Below are 10,014 nucleotides of genomic sequence, written 5' to 3' on the forward strand. Positions count from 1 at the left end.
GCTCCACAAATCCATCAGACTGTGGGTGATAAGGGGTAGTTCTGGTTTTGTGTATGCCCAATAGGGAACACATGTCTTTAAAGACTTTAGATTCAAAATTCCTACCCTGGTCTGTATGGAGGGTCCTTGGTACTCCATAATGACATATAAAATCCTCCACTAAAATTTTTGTGACAGTTTTAGCTTCCTGGTCAGGGAGAGGGTAACCTTCAGCCCATTTTGAGAAATAATCACCAATCACTAATATGTACTTGTTACTATTGTGGGTTTCTGGTAGAGGTCCCAATATATCAAGAGCAACCCTTTGCATGGGGCGATCTGTTTGGGAAGATACCATTGGTGCCCTAGCAGTTTTCTTTTCAGTCTTACGTGCCCCACATACAGTACATGCTTTACACCATTCCTTTATATCCTTACGCCAGGATGGCCAGAAATATCGGGCAATGACCTTTCCAGTAACCTTATCCACACCCAGGTGCCCACCCATTTTGTCATTATGTAACATCTCTAGAATCACTGGTACAGCTCTGCGTGGGACAACAATTTGGAATTTAGCTTGCCTGGGGTCATCTCCATGTGTTTCTCTTACCAAGAGTCCACTCCTGATTGATAAGTCAGACCAGTGTTTACGAAAAATTTCTTGATGTGGGGAGCTACTAGCCTCTTTTGGAAGAGAAATTTCTCCTGCCAAAATCCATTCCTTAAGTTTGCAGATGTCATTGTCTAGGTCTTGAGCTGATTTTAGATCCATAGGGATAACATGGACTGGTTGTGTTATGGCGTTCTCTGCTGTAGAATGAGGTTGTGAGTTGCTGTTTGTGATCTCTGAGTATGGTCTGCGAGACAGAGCATCTGCATTCTGGTGATGACGGCCTGCACGATGCTCAACTACATAGTCAAACATTGAAAGTTGTTCCAACCAACGAGCCAACTGACCTTCTGGTTCATGGAAGTTGTGTAGCCATCTTAGAGAGTTATGGTCAGCCCTTACAATGAACTGTTTTCCTAGCAGGTAATGTCTATAGTAGCGCGTGAATGTAACAACAGCTAGCAATTCTTTACAAGTTGTTGCATACTTCCGTTCAGGTTTCGTCAGTGCTCTGCTTGCATAAGCTATTACTCTTTCACGGCCATCCTGCCTTTGCGACAACACAGCACCAATACCTGTGTCACTAGCATCAGTGTCCAATATAAAAGGTAACTGTGGGTCTGGGAAGGCCATAATTGGTGTAGACAGTAAGCGCCGTTTTAATTCCAAAAAAGCAGCATCACAGGCTTTGCTCCATACGAACTTTGCACCTTTCTCAGCCAGTTTGTGCAGGGGGTCTGCAATATGTGCAAATCCTTCAATAAATTTCCGATAGTAAGAGGCCAGTCCCAAGAAACTGCGCAGTTCCTTGATATTTTGTGGAACTGGCCATTGGGCTACAGTGGTGACTTTTTCTGGGTCTGGCTCCACACCTAAGGATGAAATAACATGTCCCAGATACCAGACCTTTTCACAAAATAATTTACACTTAGATGGTTTCACTTTCAGGTTAGCTTCCTTTAATTTTTGTAGCATGCAGGACAACCGTTGCAGGTGTTCATCCAATGTTCTGCCAATCACAATAATGTCATCTAGATAAACAAGGCAAGCAGTCCCTTGCAAATCAGCCAGAATAATGTCCATCAATCTTTGAAACGTGCTTGGCGCATTGCAGAGACCGAATGGCATAACGTTAAATTCGAAAAGTCCATGGGTGGTAACAAATGCAGTTTTGTGTCTGTCAGCAGGGTGCACCCCCACTTGCCAGTATCCACTTGTAAGGTCTAGGGTAGAAAACCACCTGGCATTTGACAAAAGATCAAGTGTATCATCAATTCGGGGTAATGGATAAGCATCTTTGACTGTGATATCATTAAGTTTTCTTTGTGACCAGTACAACTGGTGCTGCCCATGGACTAGACCAGTGACCCCCAACCAGTAGCTCGTGAGCAACATGTTGCTCTCCAACCCTTTGAATGTTGCTCTCAGTGGTCTCAAACCAGGAGCTTATTTTGGAATTCCAGGCTTGGAGGCAAATTTTAGTTTTATAAAAACCAGGTGCACTGCCAACAGAGCCTCAATGTAGGTTGACAATCCACATAGGGGCTACTAAATGGCCAATCTCAGCACTTGTTTGGCAACCCAAGAATAGTTTTCATGCTGGTGTTGCTCCCCAACTCCTTTTACTTCTGAATGTTGCTCACGGGTTCAAAAGGTTGGGGATCCCTGGACTAGACGATGGTGACACTAATCCCCGGGAACAAAGATCATGAAGCTGTTCATCAAAGTCTTTCTGAAAATGAATAGGGACTCTTCGAGGGCCCATAAGAATGGGAGGGGCCTGTCTTGTGTCAATACATTGCTGTGCGGCTGTAGTACATCCTAAGTCATTGTCTCCAGAACTGAAAACACATTGGTATTGCATTAAGAGATTAATAGCATTTTGCATCTGGCCAATGTCTAGTCCTCTATTATCAAGTCCAAGTTCTTTTGTTAGTAGGTCAGGTGTCCAGGTGCGATGGTTGCTGTGACCAGAGTTAAAGCTGGTAGTCTGTACCTTTGCCTTTTTAGAAGTGGTTAGAACATTTGAAGAGGCCACAGAAATATCATGGTGTAGAACACCCAACAAGGTTCCGGAATACATGACCTGAGTCTCTGACGTTACATTTGCTACCCGGACAGGTACTTGGCCATGATGAGTACAGGCCAGAGATCGCCCAATGATGAGTTCTGATTTTCCATTACAGAGAGGTTCTAGGAAGACCTCCTTCCCAGAGTATTGTTGGCCTTCCACTTTGCCATGAATGATGACTTTGCTTCTGGGTGGTATAACTGTGTTTTTATCAACCACCACACGTTGAATCTGAGCCCTATCATCTGAAGATATCAGCATACTGCTGTAAAAAATCAGTACCAGCCAAGGCATCTTGAAGAGCATCTTCTGCAACAACAAATTCAACTGCAAGGTGCAAATTCTGAACTGTCACAATAGTTTTCCATTTACCAATTACATGCATAGTTCCACCATTAGCAACTGTTAGTATGGTATGGCATGTCTGCATTGTTTGAGGGTTTCTGGAGTTAATCTTATCCCAAACACGCTTGTGAATAATGGAAACTTGTGCGCCACAGTCAATTAACAGATGACATGGAACGTCTCCTATATGAACAGGTAAGAAGTAGCTGCATCCTACAGCTTGGACAGTACCACCTTCATTAGCACTGTAAGACTTTGGAGATTGCGTGTTCTTTGGTGCCTTACACTCATTTTTGGTATGGCCAAATCTCTCACAGTTCCAGCATTGTATGTTACTTCTATGGTAGCCTCTGTCTAGCCCAGCTACAGGTCTATTAAATGTTTTATTTCCTGATAGACCTTTCAATTCGGAGACTTCACGACGTAAGTTTTCAATAGCCTCCATGACTTCGCAGTTAGAGGGGCTACTGACAGGCTGAGCAGTAGTTGGAGAGCATTTGCTACTTTCTGCTAAGGATCCTGACTCTATTTTTTGCAAAATTTCTAGCTCAATAGCATGTTGTATGGCATCGGATAGTTTTGGGTATGGGTTCCTTTAACAGCCTGGTACAAAGTACAAAGTAAACATGACACACTTGCTGAGTTTATAATAAAAGTGAATATGGAACATTCTGTTTGACTAGAACATGTAAATCAGAAGCATGAACAAACACAAACAATATCAGTAAAGAACAAAGTAATAGTCATTAACCGTTTATTAACCCCTGTGGTGCACCACATATAACTGACAGTTCAGGCTGCTTGTTGTGTAACTTTACGTTGGTGCGCACTTATCTGTAATCCCTGGTGTTGCATCCATGAATTCCAGTACATTTGTAATCCATATGGTTTTCCCAGGGAGTGCAGTGTCCAATAGTTAGTCCTGGCTCTCCTTTGGATAGAACTGGGCCAGTAACTAAGCCGGGGTGACTGATCCTAACGGGCGCTGGAACCTGGGGTCTAACCTACTCCGCTCAGAGAAGGGGCCTGACTAATGAACCTTCTGGTTCTTATGGAGCAATTCCCTGAGTCCCTAACTGGGCCCATGCATATTTGGGGGGAACTACTAACTCCATGATTACAGATGGCTTCCCTGCAATGTTCCCCCCTCACTGGATCTGCTGATGAAGGTTCATGGTAAATGCTCTTCCTGGCTGCCAAAAAACATAAACATGAATGATGCTATTCCTTTAATTCCCAAACTGTGAGGCTGGCCCACCTAGGATGTATTGAGACAAATGGAGAGGGAGGTCCTGCCTGTGGGAAAGTTAAGTATGGGATCTGCTCCCTTAGACGCACGCTGGAGTCTAACCTAAAGTGAGGGTTGGGATCTCATCTTGGACCATCCTGGACATTCCTGGTGCTCTGACCAAATTACTGATATTTTGGTATGGCTGTAACCTTGTTAGAACTTGCTAACAGGATCACATGTTGAATCTCAAAGTTCAACTCCTGAAGATCTTCCTGATGTGATGTGAGCACCAGCTACTCTTCCAAGGCCTCTGAGAACGACATTGTTCTCTGAATGTAAGTGGAGAGCATCTGGGATGTTCATAGACTGAAGGGATGTCACAAGGGGGAACAAACACAAGGCATGTGACTTGTGATGATAATGAGATATGGAAGTGTGGGACAATCATCAGCAGAGGCACGGGGAGGTAATCATCACAAGGAAAAAAAGGAAGCAAAATGGATAATATTGTCCCTGACTGGCCTTAAAAACATCTTTCAGGTTCAAAATTTGGTGATGGCCAGCTTTAGCTTATAACAACCTTAAGATATGGTTTAAAGAACACTGTATCTAGGGCAGGAAATAAGTCTTCAACCCCAGTCTCACCCTAACTTACCTTGACTTTCAGTAGGAACTACAACATTGCATTCACCCCCAAATCCCCCATTAACTGGCCTTCAGGCTGGGCCCCCTTAGCTCATAACAAGGTTACAGATATATAGAAACATTGGGGTGTCACCCTGCTATAGTTCCAGGGGTACCCAGGGTACAAATAAACACTCACCCCAAATCTCCCCCTAACTGACCTTCAGACTGGGCCCCCTTAGCTCATAACAAGGTTACAGATATATAGAAACATTGGGGTAACAGTCACCCTGCTATAGTTCCAGGGGTACCCAGGGTACAAATAAGCACTCACCCCAAATCTCCCCCTAACTGACCTTCAGACTGGGCCCCCTTAGCTCATAACAAGGTTACAGATATATAGAAACATTGGGGTAACAGTCACCCTGCTATAGTTCCAGGGGTACCCAGGGTACAAATAAACACTCACCCCAAATCTCCCCCTAACTGGCCTTCAGGCTGGGCCCCCTTAGCTCATAACAAGGTTACAGATATATAGAAACATTGGGGTGTCACCCTGCTATAGTTCCAGGGGTACCCAGGGTACAAATAAACACTCACCCCAAATCTCCCCCCAACTGACCTTCAGACTGGGCCCCCTTAGCTCATAACAAGGTTACATATATATAGAAACATTGGTATAGTGCTATAGTTCCAGGGGTACCCAGGGCTAAATCCAGGGTGAATATGCATTTGATGTCCTAGATATTCTTGGATATTGCTCTAAAGGAACCATGGAATTACCCTCAGGTCCAGGTCAGGGTTCCCTTGTATCAGTGTGTGCAGTAATTAATCAGGGCAGGCTGAAGGCATTATAGTATCTACTGAATTGCGTCAGTCATTGCGTTTGCATTCATCAATAAGTTCTGTCATGTATAAACAGACGTAATAGAACTAATGAACATCATCACCAACAACAAGGCAAGTAATGCCCATAGGCTTCATTCCATAAGTCAATATACCGATATACTGTATGTCACCATGACACTCAAATCTACATCATTAGCGACCTGTAAACAGCTACATGTCATGAGCCCTGAATCAGAAGCTCATCAAACACAATGGTACCCTGTAATCTGAATAAACAGTGATCACTGTAGAAAGCAGCAGGATGACACCTACAGAAATATATATCTGGAACCTTGTTATGAGCTAAGGGGGCCCAGTCTGAAGGTCAGTTAGGGGGAGATTTGGGGTGAGTGCTTATTTGTACCCTGGGTACCCCTGGAACTATAGCAGGATGACACCCCAATGTTTCTATATATCTGTAACCTTGTTATGAGCTAAGGGGGCCCAGTCTGAAGGTCAGTTAGGGGGAGATTTGGGGTGAGTGCTTATTTGTACCCTGGGTACCCCTGGAACTATAGCAGGATGACACCCCAATGTTTCTATATATCTGTAACCTTGTTATGAGCTAAGGGGCCCAGTCTGAAGGTCAGTTAGGGGGAGATTTGGGGTGAGTACTTATTTGTACCCTGGGTACCCCTGGAACTATAGCAGGGTGACTGTTACCCCAATGTTTCTATATATCTGTAACCTTGTTATGAGCTAAGGGGGCCCAGTCTGAAGGCCAGTTAGGGGGAGATTTGGGGTGAGTGTTTATTTGTAACCTGGGTACCCCATGAACTATAGCAGAGTGACACCCCAATGTTTCTATATATCTGTAACCTTGTTATGAGCTAAGGGGGCCCAGTCTGAAGGCCAGTTAGGGGGAGATTTGGGGTGAGTGCTTATTTGTGTCCTGGGTACCCCTGGAACTATAGCAGGGTGACTGTTACCCCAATGTTTCTATATATCTGTAACCTTGTTATGAGCTAAGGGGGCCCAGTCTGAAGGTCAGTTAGGGGGAGATTTGGGGTGAGTGATTATTTGTACCCTGGGTACCCCTTTAACTATAGCAGGGTGACTGTTACCCCAATGTTTCTATATATCTGTAACTTGTTATGAGCTAAGGGGGTCCAGTCTGAAGGTCAGTTAGGGGGAGATTTGGGGTGAGTGCTTATTTGTACCCTGGGTACCCCTGGAACTATAGCAGGGTGACTGTTACCCCAATGTTTCTATATATCTGTAACTTGTTATGAGCTAAGGGGGCCCAGTCTGAAGGCCAGTTAGGGGGAGATTTGGGGTGAGTGCTTATTTGTACCCTGGGTACCCCTGGAACTATAGCAGGGTGACTGTTACCCCAATGTTTCTATATATCTGTAACTTGTTATGAGCTAAGGGGGCCCAGTCTGAAGGTCAGTTAGGGGGAGATTTGGGGTGAGTGCTTATTTGTACCCTGGGTACCCCTGGAACTATAGCAGGGTGACACCCCAATGTTTCTATATATCTGTAACCTTGTTATGAGCTAAGGGGGCCCAGTCTGAAGGTCAGTTAGGGGGAGATTTGGGGTGAGTGCTTATTTGTACCCTGGGTACCCCTGGAACTATAGCAGGGTGACTGTTACCCCAATGTTTCTATATATCTGTAACCTTGTTATGAGCTAAGTGAGCCCAGTCTGAAGGTCAGTTAGGGGGAGATTTGGGGTGAGTGATTATTTGTACCCTGGGTACCCCTGGATCTATAGCAGAGTGTTACCCCAATGTTTCTATATATCTGTAACCTTGTTATGAGCTAAGGGGGCCCAGTCTGAAGGCCAGTTAGGGGGAAATTTGGGGTGAGTGCTTATTTTCTGCCTTGTATTTTCCATTTTTCCCCCCGGATGACTATTATGGAAGTTTAAGGAAACACCCAAATAAGGACTCTCATATGAATGATTACATACTTACATACTAATGTATGCAATTTGTTTTCTCGTTACTGAGACCTTCCATTCCCTTTATCAGTTTAATCGCTTTTGTCAGTATTTTCTCTATCTCTTCTATACAGTTATCTATCTATATACAAACAACACTAATACATAAAAAAATAAAAAGGGTGGATCCAAAAACTGACCTATTGTCCTAGCAGTGCATTACCATCATAGCTATCTTTATATATATATATATATATATATATATATATATATATATATATATATATATATATATATATATATATATATATGTATAATACACAAAAGCCATGAATATCTTGTAAATGATATCCTTATAAATGGTGACTAGTAAAGTCATCAGTTATAAATGATGAGTAGTGATGTCATTTTAGTCACATGACTCACTAAACCTTGTGTATTATAATAAATAAAGTACCCCTTGTTGGAAAACTTTAGGATATGAGAAGTAGGGATGCACCGAATACACTATTTTGGATTCGGCCAAACCCTCGAACCCTTTGCGAAAGATTCGGCCGAATACCGAACCAAAATCGAATTCTAATTTGCATATGCAAATTAGGGGTGGGAAGGGGAAAACATTTTTTACTTCCTTGTTTGGTGACAAAAACGCACACGATTTCACTCCCTGCCCCTAATTTGCATATGCAAATTAGGACTAGGATTCGATTCAGTGAAAAAGGCCGTATCCTGGCCGAATCCCAAACCGAATCCTGGATTTGGTGCATCCCTAATTTGAAGTAACCTCAGAGAGTTCCATGACCTGTATATCCTTATATTTTACATATATATATATATATATATATATATATATATATATATATATATATATATATATATATATATATATATATATATATATATATATATATATATATATATATATATATATATATAGCACCAGCAAATGACATAGTGATTTTAAATAATGTATACGACACACAGAGGTTACAGAATAAATGAAGAAAAACCTGGTCAGGGCTGAAAACTAATAGTGAGCTTTATTTTCTACCACCAGAGGGAGCACTGAGCAGGTACAACTGCTGTCAGCGTCACTACAGGTTCTACATACTAACCACTAAGGGGAACCCCTACTCCTCTTAAGCTTTTAAACATAAAAAGACAAAATGGATAAAAGACTGAACCCCTTAATTTCCAGAATTTTGGCAACTAGTTTCCTGGAATTTCCTAGTCTTTATATTTATCTTTCACATTGATAACAGTACAGGTACGGGACCTGTTATCCAGAATGCTCAGGATTTGGGGTTGTCTGGATAATAGATCTTTCTGTAATTTGGATCATCATATCTTAAGTCAGGGGTGTAACTACAGAGGTAGCCGGGGGACCCAGGATTTTTAGGGCCCTCAGGAAGCCCTAATTCCTATACAATTGCAATCAATATTGGTAAAAACAGGTCAACCACTAGACATTTTGGGGGCCTGAAATTTTTTAGTTACCCCACTGCCTTAATTCTACGAGAAAATCATGTAAACATGAAATAAACCCAATAGGCTGGTTTTACTTCCAATAAGGATTAATTATATCTTAGTTGGGATCAAGTACAGGTATTTGACCTGTTATCCAGAATGCTCAGCACCTGGGGTTTTCCAGATAATGTATCTTTCCGTAATTTGGATTATCGCTTAAATCTACTAGAAAATCAAGTAAACATTAAATAAATCCCAATAGGCTGGTTTTGCTTCCAATAAGGATTAATTATATCTTAGTTGGGATCAAGTTCAAGCGACTTTTTTATTATTACACAGAAAAAGGAATTATTTTTAATTTTGGGATTATTTGAATAAAATTGAGTCTATAGGACGGCCTTTCCCTAATTCAGAGCTTTTTGGATATAACTGTCCCCAGTGACCTTAATGACCAACATCATTTCTCTTATATATGGGGAGCACCTTGTAATAAATGATACCCCCATTATTGATTTTATTAATAATGAAGTTTCCCTTTAATTGGCATTAATAAGAAAGGTCCCTCCCGGTGGCGCCAGCCAGAGAAAAAAACTTTCCAATTCAGCCGTGACCTTGATTCGTCCAATGACCCAATTAGCCAGGGAATCATATCAACCCATCAGCAAATTATTTGGTGTGTATTACTGATAAAACCTTTATTGCTGCTCCTGGAATCCAGGTGAAACGGCACAAAGGAGCTTTCTGGAACCACTTCCAAGTTATTTGTGTGAATTTCAAAATTGCGTAGGAGAATGAAATGATCCCGATTTGGGCTGGTCACGGGGGCCCCCCTGATTTTGCGCTTATGTGGGGCCCTAGACTGCTTCCTCTGTGTTGTGATTGGTTGAACAGGAGCAGTGTATGATGGGATTAGG

The sequence above is a fragment of the Xenopus laevis genome, chromosome 3L (genome assembly GCF_017654675.1).
Source record: "Xenopus laevis strain J_2021 chromosome 3L, Xenopus_laevis_v10.1, whole genome shotgun sequence".
NCBI classification, from domain to species: Eukaryota; Metazoa; Chordata; class Amphibia; order Anura; family Pipidae; genus Xenopus; species Xenopus laevis.